This window comes from Callospermophilus lateralis, chromosome 1 (genome assembly GCF_048772815.1).
Source record: "Callospermophilus lateralis isolate mCalLat2 chromosome 1, mCalLat2.hap1, whole genome shotgun sequence".
NCBI lineage: Eukaryota > Metazoa > Chordata > Mammalia > Rodentia > Sciuridae > Callospermophilus > Callospermophilus lateralis.
In genome coordinates this window covers 83,663,251-83,690,022 of record NC_135305.1, presented here as the reverse complement: position 1 = coordinate 83,690,022, position 26,772 = coordinate 83,663,251, and the positions used below count along the sequence as shown (strand labels likewise).

Below are 26,772 nucleotides of genomic sequence, written 5' to 3'. Positions count from 1 at the left end.
TTATTACTGGATCAATAATGATAGTTTAGGGGGCTGGAGCTGTAGCTCATGGCAGAGCATTGCCTAGCATGGGTGAGGCCCTGGGTTCGATCCTCAGCATCACATTAAAAAAATAAATAAAATAAAGGCATACTTTCCATCTATAACTACAAAAAAAAAAGATAGTTTAGGAGAAAAAACACATTCAGAGTTAAAGAATGCAGAGTTGGGCTTGACAGCCATGCTACATTGTCACATAAATGCTGTAAGACACATGTATGTATATATTTAATGTGTACATACATACACATACATACATATATGTGCTGGAACTGAATTCAGGGATTCACATACTAAACATGTATTCTACCACTGCGCTACACCCTCAGTCCCTGAAACAGTTATTTGAATAAAGCAGAGTTGTTAATCAGGGGACAGACATTTGGAGGAACTAAGTAATAGAACTCTGGCTCTCTCATTAGCTTTCAGTGACCAAAATAAGTTGTTCTTTATTTTATTTTATTTTATTTTTTTTTGGTACTAGGGATTGAACCCATGAGCACTTTTAACCACCGAGCCACATCCCCAATGCTTTTTTATATTTTATTTAGAGACAGGGTCTCACTGAGTTGCTTAGGGCCTCAGTAAGTTGCCTTAGTCACCTGAACTGCTGGGATTCCAGGCATGGGCCACTGCCCAGCCTGGGGTTGTTTTGTCTTTTGTAACACTTCATTTCTTAGGACTTTCACCAACTGGAAGTGGACGTCTGCACACTCACCTTGGGGGGAAAAAAAACAAAAAACACAGGATCAAATTCTTTGCATTAGCATCATACACATAATAATTAAAATGTTTACATATCAATAAGTGAAAATGTAAATTGTTGATTTCTGTACAGTCTTCTCCAAATTTCAAATTCATTTGAAAAGTGATTTACAAAGAATATATAATCATAATAATTCTCTATTCCTGAATTCTTTCTTTCAGTTTTTCAGTTTGCAGGTGGATCCTGCAGTTTTAATTTTTGAGTTACTATGGAAATTTGATTGGCAGCACCATGGGAACTGGACTCCCAGGTCTTTTGGCAGGTGTATAACCCCAAGGTAGAGCTAAACATAGGATAGAGCTGAAGCCCTCACTCCGACTATTGAGTGGGCAAGCACTGGGCTTCATATTTGCAATGCTGAAATGTGATAAAGGTTTTGTAAATCCTTATAAATATCAAATTTAAGAGGACTCACGTTTCTTCCAGGGCTGCTAGAAGATGCCAAATTCAACGGCTATATTTACTATCAAGTCCTAGTTATCCCAGGTTAGCATTTCATGTTTTTTATTCCTTGCTGTGCTTTTAACAAGAAGCAGGTACTTATCTGCATATTCTAATTGGTAATGCTTACTAATGATATTGTATTCTGAGTTTCTTTTTTTTTTTAAGAGAGAGAGAGACAGAGAATTTTTAATATTTATTTTTTAGTTTTAGGCGGACACAACATCTTTGTTTGTATGTGGTGCTGAGGATCGAACCCGGGCCGCACGCATGCCAGGCGAGCACGCTACTGCTTGAGCCACATCCCCAGCCCCTGTATTCTGAGTTTCTTGAACTGTTTTCTGAAAAGTGTGGAGGAATCTGTGGCTAAGGGAAGAACATTGCTTCTCTGGTTCTGTGACAAATGAGGATTTTAATCTGATTCATAACCTTTTACAAACAACTCTGTCTTGACCAGACCACTATATTTGGTGACCTATTCCATTCATTAATGTTTCACATTGGGTCTAAGTGCCTACTATAGGGAAATGACAACAAGTGAGTACCGGTGACCTCATTAACTTGACTAATACTGCTAAATGAATGGTATTATGAAATTTGCCCCATGGAAACCTGTCTACCTCACAATAACAGAATCCTCCTATAAGCTGCTGCAGAGATTTATAGGCTCTGTCACTTTGGTCCATTGCAAAGCACCTTAATGCCTTTTTTTTTAAGTTGTGTGTGTGTGTGTGTGTGTGTGTGTGTGTGCTTTAAATGAAATTCATCTATGGCTTGACTTGTTTATCATCTCAGATCTATAATTCTAATGGCACAGAATGCTTCCAGGTTTAGTTTCAGGAAGCAAAAATATTGTAGCTCTTTTAAGAAGAAAGAGATTTAAATATAGGGTATTGAGTCCTTATAAAATTGGAATAGTGAACTCAAGATTGGGCATACAGGAGTGACTCCCAGAACAAGACTGCAGAATTGGTCTGAGACTTCAGCTGTTACCTGATTTAACAGACGGAGAATCAGGAAGCTGCCATAGAACCGTAGCATTCAAGAACTCATCACAATAGCCTCAGAAAGCTAGTGATTGGACACTGGAACTCTGCTCAGAAAAAAACTAGTATTTTAGTTCCCCAACCATCCTTGCCAATAGCAGCAGAAAGGCCAGTAGAATGATTGCCCTTCCTCCCTTTCACCTTCCAGATCTCGTATGATTGCATCTAATTGCATCCTGATTCCAGAACTCTTAATGCAAGAAAGTGTAGGAAAGTATAGTCTTTAGCTTTCTAGCTAGACACAGTCAAGAGAAATTGAAATAGATGTTGATTGCCAATCCATTTCCACATCACAACCTAAAGGAGCAAAATACCTTTGATATTTATTTATTCATTCATTCAATCATTTATTTTTGGTACTGGGAATTGAACCCAGGGCACCTGACCTCTGAGCCACACCCCCAGCCCTTTTTATTTTTTATTTTGAGTTAGGATCTTCCTAAATTGCTTAGGGCATCACTAAGTTGCTGAGGCTGTCCGCAAACTTTTGATCCTACTGCCTCAGCCTCCTGAGTTGCTGGGATTACAGGCATGTGCCACCATAATGGCTTGATTTTCATTTAGGTGGGTGAATTTTTCTTCAATAAAGTTGTTAAAGTAAGCCATGTGTGGTGGTGCACACCTGTAATACCAGGAGATCAGGAGGCTAAGGCAGAAGGATGGTGAGTTCAAAGTCAGCCTCAGCAAAAACAAGGTGCTAAGCAACTCAATGAGACCCTATCTCTAAATAAAATACAAAATAGAGGGGCTGGAGTTGCAGTTCAGCTGTAGAGTGCTTGCCTCATACGTGTGAGGCACTGGACTTGATTCTTAGCACCACATACAAATAAGTAAATAAAATAAAGGTCTCTCAACAACTAAAAAAAATATAGGGCTAGGGATGTGGCTCAGTGGCCAAGTGCCCCTGAGTTCAATCCCTTGTACCCCCCCCCCTAAAAAAAGTGAACAATGCTTTTATAATATTTTTCTACTGTTTGAACTAGCTTGGTGTCCCCCATAGTCTTCCCCAGGCGTTGATTAAAGGTCTCAGAGATTCTGCATCTCATTCCATCTTCTGTTCAGCTGGCTGTCCTGATTTCTACATTTTCTGTCTTACTCTGTGCACTTTCCTTATATTGTTGTTTTACTGGGATTGTGTTGCTTGTCTCCAGCTGTCTTTCTGGAAGCCATCTTTGGAATCTTCCTTGTTTCTAGGCTTAGCAACCAGCAGAAGCATTATTCAAATGTCTGCATCTGTTTTTATAACCCCAGCCTGGATATGTCACCTGGACTTCCAGTATTCCAGGAAGGAGTCAGGCCAGTAACAGTTCTGTTACTGCAATGCTCTTAAAGTGTTTTGTTATAAACATTTCAAACAGCTAGAAATGTCTATTGAACAAATTGAAACATTTAGGGACTGCATTTATTTTCCATTGCTGAGTTGCCCCAATCTTGCTGGAATCAGCACTTAGCACACTCACAGAGTAGGCTTGCAATATTGGTTGGATTAATCACAGAATTTAATGGCCATGAAGCCACATTTCCAGAACTCATTCATGTATTTTGATAAGTAAGAATTATGCTTTAAGTTTATGCACCTTCCTTTGGAGTATACTCCTTAGATAGTACTGTTTTCAAGCTGTCTGACTATGTGGCTTAATTACAAAAGGGAGCAATTAAGCTATGGATCAGTCAGAGCTCTTCAGGTAATTTATTGTCTTATATAACTGAAAGGCAGGAACAATCTTTTCAGGGCAGCTGCTTAGGGCTCACATGATGTCATTAGAACCTGTCTTTTTACCTCCGATGGTTATATGGCTACCTTCTGCTGTATTTGATTCATTGTCAGGCTGTATATGAAGTCTTCAAGCAACTACAGAACCCATCAACCTAACACTAAATTTAGTGAGGAAGAGAGTCTGCTTCCCTTTAGCACAAACACAAGTTCAAGCCCTCAACTTGCTCAGAACCAACTGGCATGACTTAAGTCACGTGCCCATCTATGAACCCAATCAGTACCTGAGGGTGAGAATGGGCTGTTCTGATTGACTTAGTCTTGATCTTAAACTCCACCCAGAAATATAAAAGTTGAGTCTTGATCTTAAACGCCAAACCCAGCTTTTTCAAACTGAGAATGGGACTGGAGTAGATTCCCTAGTGCAAACTGAAAAAATTGTGTGGCACACCCCAGTAATTCCAGCAATACCAGCAACTTGGGAGGCTGAGACAGAAAGATGGCAAGTTGGAGGTAAATTTAGTGAGACCCTAAGTAACTTAGTGAGACTCTGTCTCAAAATAAAAAATAAAAAGGATGGGGATCTTGGGCTGGGATTGTGGCTCAGAGAGAGCTCACCTAGCATGTGTGAAACACTGGGTTTGATCCTCAGCACCACATAAAAATAAAATGAAGATATTGTGTCTACCTAAAACTAAAAACTAAATAATAATAATAATAATAATAATAATAATAATAATAATAATAATAATAATAAAGGACTGGGGATATGGAGATGCAGCTCAGTGGGGTAAAGTGCTCTGAGTTCAATCCCTCGTGCCAAAAAAAGAGAAAAAGATACTTTTTCTCCAGAAACCTAGAGATGAGATGTGAAACCAAGAACTATCCTGAAATTTCTGGCTGTGCTTCAGTGTTCTGGGTCACAGGTTCACTGACTCCGCAAAAGTACCTTTCCCCTTCTCTGTTTAGGAAACAACAAAACTCAAAGCTGAGAGCCAGCATAAGGACATGGGTCTAGAGTCAAACTGAGATGCACCATGATTCAGTACACCTTGCCGTTCTCAAGAATGATTCAGGACTCTGGGCACAACTTGTCCAGATTTCCATTTTTAATTTAATATTGTTACTGCAATAAAAGTAACACTTAAAAAAAATCAAACATACAGCCAGGTGCAATAGCACATGCCTGTAATCCCAGTGTTTTGTGAAGCTGAGACAGGAGGATTGTGAGTTCAATGCCAGCCTCAGCAATGGCAAGATGCTAAGCAACGCAATGAGACCCTGTCTCTAAATGTAATACAAAATAGAGCTGGGGATGTGGCTTGGTGGTTGAGTGCCCCTGAGTTCAATCCCTTGTATATCAAACATACACAAATGTATAGAGAGATAATACAGTGAGCCCCCATGGACTTACCTCCAAATTCAATCACTATCTATCTTTTGTCATTTGATTCATCTATCATCTCCTTTTCTGCATTTGTTAAAGTATTTTAAAGCAAATCCCAGATATTTTGCTATTTTTTACCCCTATATTTCACAATATCAAATGTTCTTTTTTAATAGCCTTGTTTTGTTCTTTAATACAACTAGAAATGATTCAGTAATGATTTGTAAGTCCAGATCTGATGAGGGCATCAGGAGGTTTAACCTCTTTTCCCCTAAAATCCAAGTTGAATACACCTCTGGCCTATAGAGGATTCACAATACTGCAAACTGTAGCATTCTAAACAGTCGGAAAGGAGCAGATGTGATCTCTGCCTCACTGGATAGGACTTTGGCTGACTTGCTGTTGAAGTAGTTTAGACATTTGAAAGGTACTGTAGCTGCCACGTTTGTGGACCTGATCATCTTTAATAGTTGTCTTTTTTATTAGAGGATTATGGTTTTCTCATTTGGGATTTCAACATAATTCTTCTCTTTTCAAAACTGAATTCTAGAAAAGTGCTTAAGAGTGTGGAGCTCATAGTTTAATTTAATGTTTTTAACACCACCTTTGGTTTCAACACAGACACCCCAGTCTGGGTTAGCTTGAATCAATTTCTTATGTGCAGTTTGATGTGCAAAAATAACTAAGTTCCAAAAAGAGCGGCTGGAATTTTTACATTAAAAATTTTAATTGGGACTGGGGATGTGGCTCAAGTGGTAACACACTTGCCTGGCATTTGCGGGGCGCTAGGCTCGATCCTCAGCACCACATAAAATAAAATAAAGATGTTGTGTCCACCAAAAACTGAAAAATAGATATTAAAAAAAATTCTCTCTTTTCTCTCTCTCTTTAAATTTTTTTTTTTAAAATTGGGACTGTTGCCAGAGATTCTAAATCAAAGTTTAGCTGTACGTGCTTTAACAGTATCTTTTCAAATATAATGTCTGGTTTAGTGTCCACAAAATTGCCACTGAACCTTGTACCTTGAATCTCTAATTTAGAAAATCCTAGGAGGCTTTGATCTGTGGCAGCATTACTATTGATATCCATCAAAGTGAAATAAGGCAGGATGGAATAAGCAGCTGGAAATAGCTATTGACTTATTCATTTGAAAAATAGTTTTGGAGCTTTTCTTTTGTGCCACACACTGTGCTAAGTTCTATGGGTAATTTAAAGAAGAAATGAAAAAGTCAGGTGCAGTGGCACACACCTGTAATCCTAGCAATTTGGGAGGCTGAGGTAGAAGGATTACAAGTTTAAGGCCAGTCTGAGCAACTTAGTGAGGCCTTAAGCAGCTTAGTGAGAGCCTATCTCAAAATAAAAACTAAGAATGGCTAGGGATGTAGCTTACTGGTAAAATGCCCCTAGGTCCAATCTCCAATACTGCCCAACCCCCCCCAAAAAAAAGAAAGAAGAAAGAAAAGAAATGCCAAGGACCCTGGCTATAAGGAACTCAACAGCTACTGGAAACAAGGTCTTATACAAAATAGGGCACTAAGTGCAATAAAAGGAATACATTACTCCCGGATTCTTGGACCTGAGATGGTTACATGAAGAGAGGGCAGTTGAAATAAATGGGAATGCGTATTGAAGTTGGACCTGCAGAAATGGGCGGAAAAGAAACTAAAGGTCTTATGACCATTATAAACCATCGTGTCTTTTAGAGAAGAGCTACAGGGAGGCAGCTTTGGCCCTTTAGGGGTGTGGACAAACAGGTGGTATTGCTGTTTACTTGTGTCTTACATACTCACATATTATGTATGACTTGTATACATTAACATTGTAAAAAGGACCAAAGAAATAATATGTCAAATATCCTGACATGTTACCTAATCACAATTTTGTGAATCTAAAACTTTGCTTCTATAAATCCGCCAAGATTTCAGCAAGAATAGGAATGAGATGTTGTTTCCATCTTTATTTAATATGATTAGTTTTAATTCATAACCTTTGAACCCCATCCTCATATGTAAAATGCACCAAAAGTATAAATAAAAGGGGATAAAATGTAATAAGCAGCTGGTTAGGTTCTGTTTGTTCTACCTCTGTGCGTCTCTCTTGAATCTGTTTCTCCTCACGTCATTGTCCCTATCCAAATTCCTATTGATTGTTCTCATTTAGGACTCCCTGCCCTTAGCCCTGTTCTCTTTCATTCCATTTTCCATCCCATGAGTGCAACTTCTACAACACCCAATCTGATACCGTTCTCCTTGCTTTAGAATGCCTCAGTGGCATCACAATGCTCTAAAGATAAGATTTGAATTCCATTATGTGATGTGCCGGGCCTTTCATGATAATTTTGTCAAGGTTGATATGTGTGATCAAAGAATATCTAAATACAAGGCACCTGAAGAAAAGGCATTGAATGTTAGGCAATAATAGATATCACCTGCTAATATAGTTACTATGACTATGTCTTGTTTGACACTTTCCTTATCCTGTTTCTTACATAAGCTGTTTAGCTGATGCTTACTTTATAGAGCAGATTGATTACTTAAATATTTTCTGTAAAGTAAATTTCTGTATGTTAACTATTTCCCACACTGAATTTCGTTATAGAATTAGAAATCCATCTTTCTGTAAGGACCACTGTCCTTAAGATTAAAAAAAATTAAACTTTCAAAAATATTACATGTTGAAAGGAAGTGAAAATGTTAACTGAATTCAGGTCTTATTATATAGTCACATATAATTTATTTAACACATAAACTTATTTACTTATTAGTACTTTTTTTTTTTTTTTTGGTACCATGATTGAATCCAGGAGTGCTTAACCGCTGAGCCACATCCCCATCCTTTTAGCTTTTTTATTTTTTAATTTTGAGACAGGGTCCCTCTTAGGGGCCTTAGGGCCTTACCGAGTTGCTGAGGCTGGCTTTAAACTTGTCACCCTCTTGCCTCAGCTTCCCCAGCCACTGGGATTACAGTCATGTACTACTGTGCCCTACTATTATTATCTTTTTTTTTTTTTTTTTTTTTTTTTTTTGCAGGGGGTGCTGGGGATTGAACCCAGGGCCTTGTGCTTGCGAGACAAGCACTCAACCTACTGAACTATATCCTCAGCCTGTGTCATTACTTTTTTAATGGGATTGAAAACTTTTTTTTCCTTGCTGGATATGGAAACCAGAGCTCTATCACTGAGCTACACCCCCAATCCCTACATTTAAAGCAGTTAGAACTTTTTCTATTTTTTGCGGGTGTGGTGGTGCACTCCTGTAAACCAAGCTACTTGAAGGAGGATTACAAGTTGGAGGCCAGCCTCAGGAATTTAGTGAGATCCTGTCTCAAACATAAAGAAATAAAAAGCACTGGGGCTGGGGTTGTGGCTCAGTGGTAGAGCGCTTGCCTAGCACATGTGAGACCCAGAGTTTGATCCTCAGCACCACATAAAAATAAATACATAAAATAAAGGTATTGTGTCCAACTACAACTAAAAAATAAATATTAAAAGAAAGAAAGAAACAAAAAGGACTGGGAATGTAGCTCTGTGGTAAAGTGCCCCTGGGTTCAATCACCAGCACTGCAAAAATAAATAAATAAATAAATAAATAAATAAATAAAATAAAATAAAATAAAATAAAATCAACCACAAAAGAACAAACCAAGGGCTGGGGATGTGGCTCAAGCAGTAGTGCGCTCGCCTGGCATGCGTGCGGCCCAGGTTTGAGCCTCAGCACCACATACAAACAAAGATGTTGTGCCTGCCGAAAAACTAAAAAAAATAAATATTAAAAAATTCTCTCTCACTCTCTCTCTCCACTCTCTCTCTAAAAAAAAAAAAAAAACAAAAACCAAAACAAAACCCCCAAAATTTCCATTTTAATATAATGAAATAAAGGTCAAACTAGAAAGATGCCAATGACTTCATTGAATATAATATAATCTTCATATTTTGTCAACCTTCTTCTCAGGATGAAGGTTTCCTGGTACCTTTAGATATTGTTGACTTCAGAAAATGAGTTGATATGTGTAGAAGAGGGAGTAACATCCTGAAAAAAAAAATGCAATGATTTAAAAAATCAACAATGACTTACACAAAAGGACTGCACATTTAAGGACACTTATTCAAAGGGAAATAAAGTGATAAGAAAGTAATATCATAAATATATTACTAAAACAAAGGTCAGAGTATTCTGAGCAATTTAAAGCTCTGCCAGAATGATGCTTTCATTCATTCATTGAAATGCTTATTCTACATTTATTTAAAAAAATATTGCTAGTTGCTGGGCTTGGTGTCACACATCTGTAACCCCAATGGCTCGGGAGGCTGAGACAGGAGAATCCCAAGTTCAAAGCCAGCCTCAGCAAAGGCGGGGTGCTAAGCAACTCAGTGAGACCCTGTCTCTTAAAAAAAAAAATACAAAATAGGGCTGGGGATGTGATTGAGTGCCCCTAAGTTCAATCCCTGGTATCTAAATAAATAAATAGCTAATCTACTCTATGCCAAGCACAGTAAGCTCTGGGGAGGCAAAAATCAAGTTTCTGACTCTCTTAGAATTTACTATCTAGTGTAGAGGTGGTTGGGAACAGACAATAAGTGAGTAGATAATACATAAGAAAGTGAATTTCTGATACAGATCACTGGAATGAAGGACATAAGATGGTGGGGGCAATGGAAACTATAAGGGAGGTGGTTATTTTATATAGGTTGGTCAAGAATGCACTTTCTGAAGACAGAGAATAGACCTCTATGGTGAGAAAGAGCCAGAGAAGTGAAGGACTGGGAGAATAGTGTTTCTAATTGAGGGGTTAAGAAACACAAAGGCCTGGAGATAGAAATAAATCCAGATGTTTTCAAGAAGCTCAGGGGTAACAGTGGGCAGATCAGGAAAGGATGGCATAAAGCCACTGAGTCATTGTACAGAATTTGGATTTTTATTTTCAATGAAATTATCAAATATTTGCTTATGCCAAATTCCATCTTCAAGGAGTTTACAGTCTAGTAGAGGAGATAAGACATGGAAAGAAATAATGGTAAGGCAACATTAGAACTTGGGAAATAACTGATTTCTACCCCCTATCAGGGTTCTGACCCAGCTGCACAGCAGTGAATGTTAGAACCACACACACACATGCTAGGGTGTGGTCCACCAAACATTATTTGAATTGAACTGGGCTGGGTTTAGACCTCCATGTGTTTAAGAAGCTGCACAGGAGATGGTAATGCCAATGAGGCTGTGAACTACTGCTGAGAATAAAGGCTTGATTTCAGTGGCAGATGCTGGTAGTTTCTGCTCAGGTCCACTAAGGAAACCGCAAGTACTGCACCCTGGAAAGTTTTCGGAAAAAGATTGAACCACATAATTCATATAATGTTCAGAGTTTATGTTTATAAAGAAATGTGTTTAAAAGTAATAAAAACTCTCAAGGATGTGGAGATTAAGGAACTTTTATATACTGTTGATGGAAATGTAAGTTAATTCAGCTATTATAAAAAATAGTATGGAGGTTCTATAAAAACCAAAAAATTGAACTACCACTCCTGGGCATTTGCCAGAAGGAAATGAAGTCAGCATGTAAGAGATACCAGTACACTCATGTTTATTATGGCACTATTCATAATATCCAAGATATGGAATTAGCCTAAGTGCCCATCAGAAGATGAATGGATAAAGGAAAGATGGTATATATACCCAATGGAGTATTACTCAGCCATGAAGATACAAAATCATGTCATTTGCTAGAAAATGGATGAAACTGGAGACCATCCTGTTAACAAAATAAGCCAGACATAGAAAGACAAATATCCAAGTATTGCATCTTTTTTTCCTCATCTATGGAATTTTTTAAAAATGATGATTGGAAGTGGAAGAGGGTTTTTAGGGAAGTGAAAGAGGACCAGGGGGAGGAGGAGACAGGGGAGGGCAAAAGAGGATGGAAAGGAGGGTGGACAGGATGCAAGCACAGTATATGCATATATGCAAATGTCACAGTGAATTATATAATCAGTACACAATAAATATGCACTAATTATAAAAAAAGAAATGTACTCAAAGTATTATTATAGAGTAGGTGGCGAAAGTATTATCATAGAGTAGGTGGCTAGATAGATGGGTCTTGTGTTAGATATTTGTTAAATTAAACTATGTAAGTAGTTTGGATCATTTAAACTTGTATCTCACTGTTAGGGTCTGTAAACAAGTCAAGATGGTGCCTGGCATTTTGCCAGAGGGAGTGGTTTGTGAAGCAACGCCAGCGAGCCATTAAGTGTGGAGATTCCTTATTGGTTGACTGCTTTATCTAGTTTATGTTAATTAAGATAAGCTGTGTGGAATGTTTATATACCCCTCCTGTCCTACAATAAATGGCTCCCACTCCTGCTGTATCAATCTACACAAGTTGCTCGTCACCCCCACAGCTATTTTGCCCAGCCAGCCGGGCTGCAGCAGAGGCATCTCACTATTTATTTGTGTTTTGGAGTTTCTGCATTAAGTTACTCTACATCAAATATATATTGCTAAATTACCTTTGCTAAAGACTATTAAATAGATGTCAACAAATAATGAGCCTCTAATCTATCATCATTATACTGTTCCAGTCTTACTTATTCCACTACTTAGAGACCTTTTCAATTGCCTATGCAAATACATATATTCTTTTCTCTCCACAATTTCTAGGACAATGGTTTCTAAACTTTGGGATTTTGTGTTCTTGTAAAGTTTTAAAGATGGGATATTCATATATGTTCTATTTTCCCCAAGTAAGGCCATTAAGGAAAACAAATACCATCTAGTAGAATCATCATTTCCTTTAAAAAAAAAAAAAACTCTAAAAGTGAAGTCTTGCTGCTTTAATATTTCTTTGAATTCTAAAATTCTGTTTTAAATGCTGATTATGTAGCTGGAACAGCTGCATCTTCACATTCCTCTGTAATAATTTGTACCATACTTAGCACAGTGCTAAGTACAAGGCGGTTCCTAGTAAATATTTTAAAACTCATATTTTGGTTGCTTTATACTCACATGACATTTAACACTTAACTGCTTGATAAAGCTTCTTCTTCTTCTTCTTCTTCTTTTTTTTTTTTTTTGATACTGGGGATTGAACTCAGGGGTACTTGGCCACTGAGATTTGTATTTTATTTAGAGACAGGATCTCATTGAGTTGCTTAGCACTTGCTTTTGCTGAGGCTGGTTTTGAACTCATGATTCTGCCTTGGCCTCCTGAGCAGCTGGGATTATAGGTGTTAGCCACAGGCTCTGTGATAAGTCATTTTTATTTTATTTTTTTTCAGTGCTGGGATGGAACCCTGGGGCTTGCACGTATCATCAGTCAAGTGCTCTACTACAAACAGAGCTATACCCACAGCCCCTGGTAAAGAATTATTGAAAGAATCAGTGAATGAATCAATGAATATTCTTTGTTAGTATATCCAGAAAGTTTGGATATCAATTCCCAGCACTTTGAGCAGGTAAAGATCATCACCAAAGCCTACTAAATGGACTCTTCTAGATGTTTGTCACTATGTTCTTGTAAGTAGAACAGCCATATTCAATGAAAATGTGAATTCTCATTACAAATTCACATTGATTAGTTACCTCATCTTATATAGGTTGTTTTTAAAAAGTACTTGCATTTTATTAATTGAGAATTGAGCCCTAGTATACTCTACCACAATATTATTAACTGTTAGATATTTGTTAAATTAAACTATATAAAATTTGATTAAAACAAATTTGTTCTCTGAACATAACACAACTGTCTTTCAAAAAAGAAATATAAAATGGTAAAGGTGAAAACAAAAAAAAGTACTTGCAATTTTCTGATTTAATTATTATTCTTATATATAATTGTGAACTGATCAATAAATTGGAAAGCAGTTTTTTTTTTTTTTTTTTTGGTACCAGGGATTGAACCCAGGGGCACTTACCCACTGAGCCACATCCCCAGCATGCCCCCTTTTTAAGTTGTACATAGACACAATACCTTTATTTATTTATTTATCTATTTATCTATCTATTTATTTATTTATGTAGTGCTGAGGATCAAACCAAATGCTTTACACATGCTAAGCAAGTGCTCTATCACTGAGCCACAAACCCAGCCCCATTCCCAGCCCTTTTTATTTTTTATTTTGAGACAGTCTCACTAAGTTGCTTAGGGCCTCACTAAATTGCTAAGGCTGGGTTTGAACTTGTGATTCTCCTCTCTCAGCTTTCCAAGTCATTGGGAATACAGGTGTGTGCCACCACTCCTGGACCTGTATAGGTCTTTAACTATAAAACACATACAATTTCATACCTTGTCTTTTTTTTTTTTTTTTTTTTTTTTAGTATTTATTTATCTTTATGTGGTGTTGAGGATAGAACCCAGGGCTTCACACATGCTATGTGAGTGCTCTACCACTGAGCCATACTGCAGTCCCATCATCTGATATCTTTGAATTTAAATACAACAGTATTTCCTTATTCATGGGAGATGTGTTCTAAGGCCTGAAGTGGATGCTGAAAATTATGGATAATACTGAATCTTTTGTTATCAATACTCCATTTACCCTATACATATATTCCTATAATAAAGTTCAATTTATAAATTAGGCACAATGACAGATGAATACTGAAAACTAATAATAAAATGGAACTATTATAACAATAAACTGTAATAGAAGTCATGTGAATGAGGTCTCTCCCTCAAAATATCTCATTTTACCATACTCTTTCTTCTTCTTATAATGTAAGATGGAATAATACCTATATGATGAGACAAAGATGAATGGTATAGGCATTGTGACATAACTTTTGGAAGCCTCATGAGGGTTATTTGAACACAAACACTGTAATGTCAATATGGTCGATCTGATAATCAGCTACTAAGTAACTAACTGGAAGGTAGCATATACTGTGTGGATATGTTGGACAAAGGGATGATTCATGTCTTGGCAGAAGGGAGCTGGGCAGCACAAGATTTCATCATGCTACTAAGAATGGTGCACAATTTAAAATTTCTGAATTGCTTATTTCTGGAAATTTCCATTTAATGTTTTTACATAATGGTCAACTGAAAGTAACTGAAACTTTGGAAAGTGAAGCCTTAGATAAGGGGAACTACTGTAATTTTTCCAATCTTGAAATAAGTAGTTGGCTGATGGTGCTATACTAGGTGTAATGTTTGTAGCTGGAATAGGGTCCTTGTGTATCAGTTTACAAACACTGTTAAGTTACTTCAGCTTAATGACTTTTTATCACTGCCTCCATAGAACAGAAATTGGAAAATAGAGATTTAAAAATATAAAAGTCATCTGAAATGGTACTATTAGGAAAATGTTGCAAAAACTCCTACAATAAAGAAGCTAGCAGAAGCAAGTTTTATTGTGAAGTAAAGAATGAAGACTTTTATTTAAATGGTTGAAAAACATTTCCATTCAATTTTAATGTCTTTAAATGATTCATTTCCTACTGTTATAACAGTAATCCCCATGGTGAGTAACATTCTCTGTTAAAGTCATAATGGATCTCTATTCACTCATTTAACAGCTTGAGGGTACACTTTTCCACAGAAGAATGTTAATCTTTACTTCAATATTTCTTTAATGATTTGAGAGGAAGCAGGATGTTTGAAGTTTGTCATTATAGTTGGTGAATCTGTGGGATTACTACCAAACATTTTAGAACTTTAAAATTTCTTTAAAGAAATTATTTTCCCTATGATGGCTTTAGCCACCTGAAAGAATGATCTGTTTTTCATGTCATACTATATTTCTCACTGAAAATTTGTCAGAATGTCCTCATATTTACCAAATATACTAATATACTTTAATATATTTATTAAATAGACTAATAGTCCATTTAAATTCCAGTAATAAATCTCAGAATCCAAGAACTGGGTCTTTTTAGTATATTAGTTTACATTCATTTCTCATTTTTCACAGAAGGCTCTTAATATAAATATACTTTATAGACATTTTCTTAATTCAACAATAATTATTACTCATTTTGAAAGAAAAACAGAAGTGATAGATGTTAAGTGGCTTGTGAGGGCCACAGGGCTAAGAGGAAGATAATAAGATTGCTGATTCAGTCCTTACCCATCAGACCCAACGGTTAGTATATAATGATATATAACAGCTGTTAACCTTTGGGGTCCTCTAGAAAATACACATGTGCATATGAAAGGGGGCATGTTCTAAAATCAATACAAAGCTAAACCAAGATTTGATTAAGGAAGAGCTCATTAAAAAGGAGGCATTGAGAACTACAATATTTTTCCCTGAGTTATCTCAGCATGCTTGCAAAGTACTATCTTGTGATAAATATAATTTACTTTTCCTTTTCAAAATTCAAAACAGATTTTTTTGTATAGTGATTCAGTATTCTTCTAAAATAAATATATTTCAAAAAAGGAAAACAATTCAATAATTATATTACTCAAATTAACTGTGTACTTTCATATGAAGCACATTGCTATTTGTGGATTTTTTTTAAAGGCTTTGCTCAAACATTCATGATTTTTCTTTTTTTCTTTCTTTCTTTTTTTTTTTTAAAGAGAGAGTGAGAAAGGGAGAGAGAGAGAGAATTTTTAATATTTATTTTTTAGTTCTCGGCGGACACAACATCTTTGTTTGTATGTGGTGCTGAGGATCGAACCCGGGCCGCACGCATGCCAGGCGAGCGCGCTACCACTTGAGCCACATCCCCAGCCCAATATTTATTTTTTTTAATGTGGTGCTGAGGATCGAACCCAGTACCGCCCCCCCCCCCATATGAAGGTGAGCACTACCACTGAGCTACAACCCCAGCCCCTACACTGAAATTTAAATAACTCCCTAAAACTCATATGAATTGAAAATCTATTTATTTATAAACAAAATCCAAGTATTCTAATAATCTGTCCTATACTGACACTATTTTGCAACAGGACTATTTCGTCAAACCTTTTGTTTTGCACTGAGAACCTGTTGGGATTTTGTAATTAATTCATGAGGTATAATTGTGAAAGAAGAAAAATACAGAAACTTTCAGTGATGTGTCAGAATAGAGTCCAGTATAAACAGGCCTCTTGGGGGAGAACTGGAGTGTGGGAAGGAGTAAGAATGTAACTGAACTGACGTTTTAAAATGACCATTATTATGACACTCTGGGTAAGTTTAGGTGGGAAGTCAGGCAATGGGCGCTTCATGGTCTATGAGATGGAAGATATGCCAATAAAATTACACACATCTTGAAAGTCCCGTGTGGGATGTCCTCTGTGGGCTGAAGAGCACAGGCACAGAGAATCTAGGAGCATGTGGTATTGGAAGATCAGCATGTTCAGATTGGCATTTCAAAACCCTTGCCTCAGGACTTATGATCTGTTGCAGGGTTTTCTTTCCTGGGAGGGACTTGACAGAGCATTGCAAGGTCCCAACCTTTGGGGATTGAAGCACCAATTCAAATTCAGGGAATAAGACCATCAAGGATTCACTGACCATAAATGGAGATCTGGACGAACACCAATGACCTGTGGAAGAAGACCAAAGCGCTCTTGACAGAACTGGATTTTGGGGGCCAGTCAGAAGGGACAAATTGAGCTTATTCCATGGTATTGAGTTGAAACTCATTAAATCATTATTGTCTAAGGTCAGAATTGATTGAGAAGACAGGGGTCAGAGCTGAGCTCAAGGGTGGAGGAGTAGGAGAAGGATCTGAGGATGGGAACGGAAAGCTGCTGGAGTCAAGTAGCTTGAACTGTGTGGAGAGGTGAGAGAGGACGGGGAACCTGGAATCAATGGATCATCTGAGTGCAGCTGAGATACATAATAACTCAAAGTGGACACTAAGAAAATTTCTTAGTTTCAGAAATATGGAGAGTAAAAATTACTTGAGATTTTTAAATAAAGATGGACAAGTATTTGGGCTAAAGAATTATTACACCATCTATGTGAAAACTTAGGTTGTCATCTTTACTTGTTTTTATACAATTTCTTTTCTTTTGTGATGTAAGGATCCAACCCAGGGCCTTGTTCATATTAGGCAAATGCTCTACCATGGGTCTAGATCCCCAGCCCAGGTTGCTTGTCTAAATGATCGATCCAGCTTTTAGTATTTTTTGAAAGAATCTCTCTCTCTTTTTTTTTTTTTTACAAGTAAATGCTTGAAATATTTTCTTTCTTTCTTTTTTTCCAGTATCAGGAATTGAACCCAGAAGGGCTTAACTGCTGAGCCACATCCCTAGCCTCTAAAAAAAAAATTTTTTTTTTTTTTTTTTAATTTTGAGACAGGGTCTTCCTAAGTTGCTTAGGGCATTTCTAAGTTTCTAAGACTGGCTTTTAACTTTACCTCAGCCTTTTGAACTTCTAGGATTACACGTGTGCACCACCGCAGTTGGCTTAAAGTAATCTTAATTTAGTTATTGTTAAAATAATGTGTGTGGGACTGGAGATGTGGCTCAAGCAGTAGCGCGCTCATCTGGCATGCATGCGGCCCGGGTTCGATCCTCAGCACCACATACAAACAAAGATGTTGTGTCGGCCAAATACTAAAATATAAATATTAAAATTCTCTCTCTCTCTCTCTCCCTCTCTCTTTAAAAAAAAATAATAATAATGTGTGTGAGGGGCTGGGGTTGTGGCTCAGTGGTAGAGCACTCGCCTAGTGCATGTGAGGCCCTGGGTTTGATCCTCAGCACCACATAAAAATAAATAAACAAATAAATAAAACAAAAGGTCTTAAAAAAAAATAATGTGCGTGATCTGACTTTCTGCCTTTTAACCTCCACTCCTGCTTTTTTCCCCCCATTTTTTTATTGGTGCACTACAGTTATACATAATGATGGGATTTGTTGTTTTGTTTTTACCTATTCATTCATACACACAATACAAGAATATAAATTGGCCAATATTATTTTGCAGCACTTCCCCTCCTGACTCTCCTCCCAATCCCTTGTCCCTTTCTTCTACTGCAATTTCCATGAGATCCCCGACCCCATCTTTCTTTTCCTTTTTCTCCTCTAGTGTCCACATGTGAGACACACCTTACTGTCCCTTGACCTTCTGAGTTTCACTTATTTTGCATAACATAATGCTGACTTCCATTCTTTTGTGCTACCTAATTGAACTAACTCTATGGAGCTCAGCAGTGCTCTGAGCAGAGAAAGAAAATTTTAAAAAATTTTAAGTGTCGTGAACATATAATTTCTAGTCTAAACTGAGACATTTGTGGGAGTGAAAGGGGGTGCTATTAATAATTAAGCTGAGGCAACAGGTATTATCCCAGGATTATCACAAGCAAACCAATATATTTAGTAACCCTAGTGTTGGGATATAGTTCGCCTTGGTTCTCTAAAGTTTATGCATGTGGTATAAGCAAAGGCACTTATAACCTTTTTTCCTGGACTTTTTTTTTTTTTTTTTTCAGTGAACCTTGATATAGTAAATACCTTGGGATTGGGATTCTTTTTTTTTCCCCCCCTTGGTATTGGGGATTGAACCTAGAGGTGCTTTACCACTGAACTATACCCCCAGCTCTTTTTATTTTGGGACAGGACTTTGCCAAATTATCCAGGTGGCCTCCAATTTTGGATCCTCCTGCCTCAGCCTCCCTAGGATATTGGGATTACAAATGCAGGCTACTGCACCTGGCTGGACTTTTTATTTATTCTTCTTTCCCTCTCGCTTTTCTTTTCCATTTCTTTCCCTCCTTCCCTCTCTTCCTTCCTTCCTTCCTTCCTTCCCTGTCTACTTCCTCCCTTCCTACCTTTCTTCCTTCCTCCCTCCCTTCCTTTTTCCTTTTCTTTCTATCTTGCGGTGCTAGAGGTAGAAACCAGAGCAAGCAGCTTTGAAAGAGTATCTTTCTCTGAAGCAGAGGGAAAAGATTAAGGTTTTCTAAACTTAGAGTTCTTCTCCTATAGTAAAACCTATTAATTGCTCCTGGCTTTCATTGTATCACTCTCTAGAAATCAGGGCTTGGAGAATTGGAACAAAAAATGAAGATGTCCTGGCTGTCACTGTTGCTATGAGTAACAAACAAACTGTCCTTTGTCTCTGATCTAATAGTCTAATCTTCTGCCAGCATCTATGAAACTGGCCAGTTGAATTGTTAGTTTGCAAATAGCAAAAGCCTCAAACTCTTCAAATACTTGCCACCTGGTATAGTTATAAGTCACTATAGAAACATAAGTTATCACTATTACAACTGTTATTGTTGTTCTCATTAGTTCAGTTGAAATTTCATTCTGTGCTTTTAAGATTTTCTCCTCCTCCTTCTCTTTTTCTTTAAATTTTCCAGTGCTAAGGATTAAATCCAGGGTCTCGAACATGTGCTCTGTTACTGTAAGAGTTTCTTCTCTAAAGAGTATTCTAGGTTGGGCATGGTGGCACATGCCTGTAATCCCAGCAACTCTGGAGGCTGAGTCAGGGGATCACAAGTTCAAGGCCAGCCTCAGCAATTTAGAGAGACCCTTTCTCAAAATAAAAAATAAAAAGGTCTGGGAATGTAGCTCAATGGTAAAGCACCCCTGGGTTTAATCCCCAATTTAAAAAAAAAAAAAAAAAGAATATTCTACAACTTTAACAACAGCAAACGCAAAGATAGGCATTATTAGATCTAGTCTCATTAATGTCAGACTTCTTCTATTGATCACATTATATATAATATTGCGATAATTAAATTATAACAAATTACAACTTTATTTCAGAGCATAACTTAATTGCTTAGTTCGGTTATAAGTTGTTTTTTTTTTTTAAACTACACAGCACATTTTGAACTCATAATGTATGTGGCTAAAAATTTTTCTTCTTGCATGATGATTGATAATTTTGAGAAGCACGTAACTTGATGTGAAAAGAAGCATACAGCAAAATGTGCCAGATTCCTAATTTCCTTTTCTTCTACTCTAACTTAATTCACATGTCTTTTTTTTTTTTAACTTCTTGAACTTTCTCTAACCTTTTGTAAATACTCTATGAGAGAGGCATCCTTTCAGCCCATAGCATTTTAAGGTGGCAGATAATTGTAAAGAGATATACAATGCACACTAATGATAACATTTGGTACTTAGGCCCTGCTTTAGTAACACTAACCAGTTAATTCACACAGCACCCTCTGAAGCAGTAAGTAGCATTATCTTCACTTTCCCAGTGAAAACATGTGCAGACAGAAGTTGGTTGACTTTCCTGAAATATTGGAGTTAGTGAGATCTTGAATACAAATTAAAATTCTCCTGTATTCAAATTTGAGGATTTTTAAAAAGATATTTATTTTTAGGCTACATGTCTTATATCCATTCATACTATTTCTTTATTTTATAGAACAATTTATTAAAATTCTTTTATTGAAAAAATAGAAGTAGGGCTGAGGTTGTGGCTCAGTGGTAGAGCACTTACCTAGCATGCCCAAGGCATTGGGTTCAATCCTCAGCACCACATAAATGTAAAATAAGGATATTGTGTCTATCTAACAGTTAAGAATAAATATTAAAAAAAAGAAAAAATAGAAGTCATTTTATCAGTCAAATATTTTTATTTTAATGAACTTTCATAGCAGGCACAAGAACTGTATTCTCTTCAGAAGTGAAAGTTGATGAACTTTCCAGTTATAATAAAAGGAGACAGGGATTGGGTATTAGTTTGTACTAGTTTAAAGATCGACAGTTAATATTATTTACCTTACAACCAAGTCTCACATGTTGAAATGTTGTAATTTTCCATATCAAAAGATTCATGATTCATTTGTTACCATTTTAATTTCTAAATGATCTAAGAGTAGTGATGAATTTTTTTAAATTTTTGATTCTTTTTTATTATTAGTTGTTCAAAACATTACAAAGCTCTTGACATATCATATTTCATACATTTGATTCAAGCAGATTATGAACTCCCATTTTTACCCCGTATACATATTGCAGATTCACATCAGTTCCACATCCACTTTTTTTGCATACTGCCATACTAGTGTCTGTTGTAGTGATGAATTATGTTAAACTATTTCTTTCTCCTAGCTTGTCTAATTCTCCTAGCATTCATGGGAGAGATAGTATGTTGGAACAAGATATGAAATTGTGGCTAGAATAAGGTCAAAAGACCCTTTTGGGAATTGGGTCTTTAACCTCGGCTCCTTGCACTGATAAACTGAGCTAATTAGACACAGTGCCTATTACAGTGTGGTACCACTTGGCAATTAGTTTTTAATAAGTCAGTTCCATTATTGTGTTTCTGGTTTAACAAGCATTTATTAAACTTCTACAGTGTGGAAGCTTGTAGGGTATACTGGGTATACAAAGATAAAAGAGACACACTTCTTTTATTTATTTATTTATTTGGTACCAGGGGTTGAACCCAAGGGTGCTTAACTATTGAGCCACATTCCCAGTCCTTTTTATTTTTCATTTTGAGACTGTGTCTCACTAGGTTGCTTACAACATTGCTAAGTTGCTGAGGCTGGCTTTGAACCTTCGATCCACTTGCCTCAGCCTCCTGAGCATCTGGGATTACAGGCATGTGCTACCATGCTTGGCAAGATACACTTATCCTTGAAAGAATTAGATGATAACCTGTAGCTGGTGAGTAATTTCTAAATTCCCCAGTTGTAAATCAAAATATAGGGTTTCATGTATTAGCCATACTTTTTTTAAAAAAAAAGGTTTCAGTGTACATACCTACACAAAATAGTCAAACCATTCTGCAGGGATGAACTACCTTGTCAATTTGTCACTGTTTATCTTACTGGTAAAGCATAATATACATGTGCTAAAGAAATGGAGAAGTTTGACAAAATAAGAGCTGGTCTAACTTCAGTGCATTTTGTTTTCTCTTAAAATAGCATCACTAGCAGCTCTATCCTTGACCTGATTTGGGCACTTGATAAGGCATTTGGATCAAATAGATGGGAGTGAACAAATTCAATGAAGAAACATATTCATAAAACTGACTGGGGAAAGAGCAATAGTTAGATTCAAGGATTAGATTTTTTTTCCTCAGCGAAACTTATTCTCTATTAAGTTAAATATTCTAGGTGTTACTAGAGTGAGAATGATAGTTGCAACTACCAGTAAGAGATATGATTTAAAGGTACCTGATGAGTATTTGGAAATGAAAGCAAGTACTTTGAATTTTACATTTAAGGTAAAGTCACTTGCATTCAAAATGTGATTTTAAGGAATGAGATTTTTGACAGATAACAGACACTTGCTTTTCTTTCTCTTCTTCTTTTTTGAATTTCTACCAATATGGAAACATGAGTACCATGAACTACATTAGAAAAGTTGTTGACTTTGACATGTGATGATGACCTAGGAGAGTACTTATGCTTGCTCAACACATGGGCAAATATAATTCTTTCCAACAGAACATCTTTATTTAGAAGGATAAGATTTAAAAGTGAAAGTAAAAGGAGACTGTGCATTCTGAAACACTCTTAAAGGAAATAATCAAAGCATGAAATATGCATGTATGGAAATGTCAAAGCAAAATCCACTGATTTGTATAATTACTATGCTTTGATAATTATAAGAATTTTAAAAGATAACATTAGGGTTTATGACTCACCTACAGAGCTAGAAGACAGAGTCTCACAGTGGGTAACACTATAGTTGAGTGACAAAAGGGAGAGGAGTGACTTTTTTACTCACTGGTTAAAGTTATTGAGATTAGTTTTTAGTACAGGCAGAAGAAATGTGATTTAATTATTTTCTTGTTGGTGGTTTAACAAATACTACAATATAGCTGAACTTGATTTATTTATTTTTATTTAAGAAAATTAGGGCCAGGCACAGTGGCACACGCCTGTAATCCCGGCGACTCAAGAGGATGAGACAGGAGAATCACGAGTTCAAAGCCAGCCCCAGCAAAAGCGAGGCGTTAAGCAACTCAGTGAAACCCTGTCTCTCAATAAAATGGAAAAGAGAGCTGGGGATGTGACTCAGTGGTTCAGTGGTTGAGTGTCCCTGAGTTCAATCCCCCGCACCCCATCACCACCATCAAAAAAAGACTGTTTCATGGAGTCAGTACGCGGCAATTTGTTAGTTGTGTGCCTTTGTTGCATGTTTAAATTATTTCACATTCTTTATTTTTATAAATATTATTTGATCATTTTTGTTCTTAAAATTATTCCATGTTTAGTTTTCCCTAGGATTGATGCCTGGAAGTATAATTAGTGAATAAGAAAAAAAAAATGAGCTGGTGTGGTGTTGCACACCTGTAATACTAGCTAAAGAAAAATGTGAAATACTTAAGGCTCTTAAATATTGTCAAATTGTTTGCCATGGAGACTTTGAGAAGTGATTAGGTCAGAACGTCTACCTTCAGGAGTGAGAGCTGAGCTTTTGTTAAGGAGGTTTGAAGAAGCATTTTTACCCTTTAGCCATCCATGTGAGGATGCAGCAAGAAGGCACATCTCCAAAGAGACAGCTCTCGCCAGACACCGAATCTGCTGGTGTCTTAATTTTGGACTTCCTAATATCCAGAACTGTGAGCAATGTTTCTGTCATTCATAAATTACCCAGGCTAAAGTATATTTTAATAATAGCCCAAAGGGACTAAAACAAAATGTACAGTAGTGGTTTTTTAAATATTTATTTATTTGTAGATGAACACACAGTATCTTTATTTATTTTTATGTGGTACTGAGGATCAAAGCCAGTGCCCCACACATGCCACGCAAGCACTTTACTTTACCATTAAACTACAGCCCCAGCCCCCAAATATACAGTAGTTTAAAAAAAAAACTTTTTTTTTTTTTTTTTTTTTTTTGTGTGTGTGTGTGTACCTAGGGATTGAACACAAGGGCACTGAGCCACATCCCCAGCCTTTTCTGTTTTTTGTTTTGAGACAAGGTCTTGCTATTGTTTAGGGCCTTGCTAAGTTGCTGAAGCTAGCTTTGAACTTGCAATCAATCCTCCTGCCTCAGCCTCCCAAGCTGATAGGATTATAGGCGTGCACCACAGCATACCGCTAAAAACCACTTTACTATCTGATCTGATTGAATGATAAACTCCAGTTAGACAGAACAGATATTATGATGCCCATTTACTAGGTGAAAAAATTGAGATACATAAAGTGTGAATGTATTAACCAGGCTCACTCACCTGATCCCTTTTTTTGGAGACAGGGTCTTACTGTGGTACCCAGGCTACTCTCCACCTTCTGGACTCAAGTGATCCTCCCACCTCAGACTCCTCATAGTTGGGGTTACAGGTTCAGGTGCCACTATTCTCTAAGCCTGATTTTTACCTGGCCATTAACAGAGTCTGGACTAGGCACTGTGTGTGAAATGCAAGAGGAATAAACCTAAAGTCGAGTTGGAAGAGATAGATTATGGACACCAGTAACTATAAAACAAGGTGGCCTAGCAGAGGGTGCAAAAAAGGTCAGAAGGGTAAGGCATCGGTGCCCAGATTCCTCTGGGTGTTCCGAATTCTTTTATCTGGCCCATGCAAAAACCCCTCGGGGTGGGTAATGGGTGAAAATGAGGAGGTGGTAGTGTCTAAACTGGGTTGTCAAGGCTGAAAAAGACTTTGACAGGATAGGAGGAGGGGGATGCAAACTCTTCCAGAGTAAATAAATGTATGTGGGTAGATTTAAAGGAGTGAGATTTGAAGAAAAACTTTTGGCTAAAGAAACAGCTACTTTTGTGTTTTAAGGATATACTTATCCTTTCTCTGGTTGGAACTATAGAGGTTGCCAAAGTGAAGGAAAGAAAGGTTCTTGCTGTGCAGAAACCCTTGAGAAAAGGCAAAGAAATTTCACAGAGCTGAAGATCAAGCACCTGAGAAAAAAGTTTGCCCAAAAGATGCTCAAAAGACAGAGAGGAAGCTTCTCTATGAAAAGGTAGGCACCAGTACGAGGCAGACATACAGAACCAAGATTCCAACAGCTAGGAGGGTGAGAAGAGCTGGCCACTTCTGTGCCCCTGCAGAACCCACATAAACATTTGTCATCAGGATCAGAGGTATCACTGATGTGAGCCAAAGATCTGTAAAAGGAATTAGAACTTCTTTGCCTTCCTTAGTGGCACCTTTGTTGAGTTCAACAAGGCTTAAGTTGACATGCCAAGAATTGTGGAACCACATGTTGGGAGGGGGGGACCAAGCCTGAGATCAGTAAATAAACTAAACTAAAAGTGTGGTAATGGCAAATTGATAAGAAGTTAATTGCCTTGACAGATACCACTTGATTGCTTGATCTCCTGGTACATAAGATACCATCTGCATGGAAGATATGACTCATGAAATCTGTACAATTGGAAGTACTTCAAAGAAGCCAATAACTTCCTGTGGCCCTTCAAATTATCTTCTCCAGAGGTAAAAATGAAGAAAAAGACCACCCATTTTGTAAAAAGTAGAAATGCTGGCAGCAGAGAAGACCAGATCAACAGGCTCATTAGAAGGACAAATTTAAGGTATCTACTGTGGTGTGTTTACATTCTGGCCTGTTAGTAAACGGTGACTTGAATTGAAAAGGAAAAACATAACACACACACACACACACACACACACACATACTCACACATACACACAATCTTCTTGGGGCTCTGTTAGAAAGATTTTGCTAAAAATTGTTTCATCCTATCCTGCTGTTGGCTTTTAGTAATGCACAGAGCATTCATTTGTGATGGTATTTTCTTTAAATATAAACATCCCAGGATGGTTTTCATTATGTTTATTAAATAACTCCTAAGTAGGACATTAATACTGGGCTCATTTGGGTACTACATTGCCACACTTCTATGTTTTGACCACTGAAAGACTTTTCTTGAAATGATGGAAAGGCAGACCCTGACTAGCAGTGTGTGTTCACAGCAGCTAATGGCCTAACAAGCACTGTCAGGCAGCCATGCATTTCAGCTGTTCGTTTTGCTGAAGGCAGATAATTTATGCTACATCCCACACCACAGACCAAGTACATAAAACCAGAGAGGAATGTTAATGGAAAAAAACATTAGAAATTCTTAAAGTGACAGGTTTTTTAAAAATTTAACTGATGTAATCAGATTGCTGTATTATATCATGCAAAAAATTAAATAAAATGTAGGTAATGGTAAATGCAAGACCTTTGTAAGAGTGAACAAATACAGTATGTTTGATTTTAAAAAGGGAGTGTCTGGCACGTAGTAGGCATTAAGAAATGTTTATTGACTAAATTAAGAAATGAGAATATTTTATGATGTCTTTAATACAAATTTTTGTTACTACTAAATTTTACTTCATTGAAGCCTGATTTTGCTGCATGAATTATTGTAAGACGGATAAATTTTTAAGAAAATGTGTTTTGTTTGATTCTATTTTTTGCTAGAATTTTCGAGACATTTGGCTTTTATGACTATGACTTCATTGTAAAATACAAAAATATTGGCAGAATATTAATCTTAGTTCTCAGAGACATTTCAAATTTTTCAGTTATCTTAGATAAATTTCCTGCTTAGTTTAGTTA

The 26,772-nt window shown here is 36.9% G+C and overlaps 1 pseudogene; it reads left to right on the top strand.

The window, feature by feature from the left end:
- The window catches only part of LOC143397616 (large ribosomal subunit protein uL30-like), a 44,991-nt pseudogene extending 19,213 nt beyond the window's left edge, over nt 1-25,778 (top strand).
- Nucleotides 25,779-26,772: the final 994 nt, after the last annotated feature.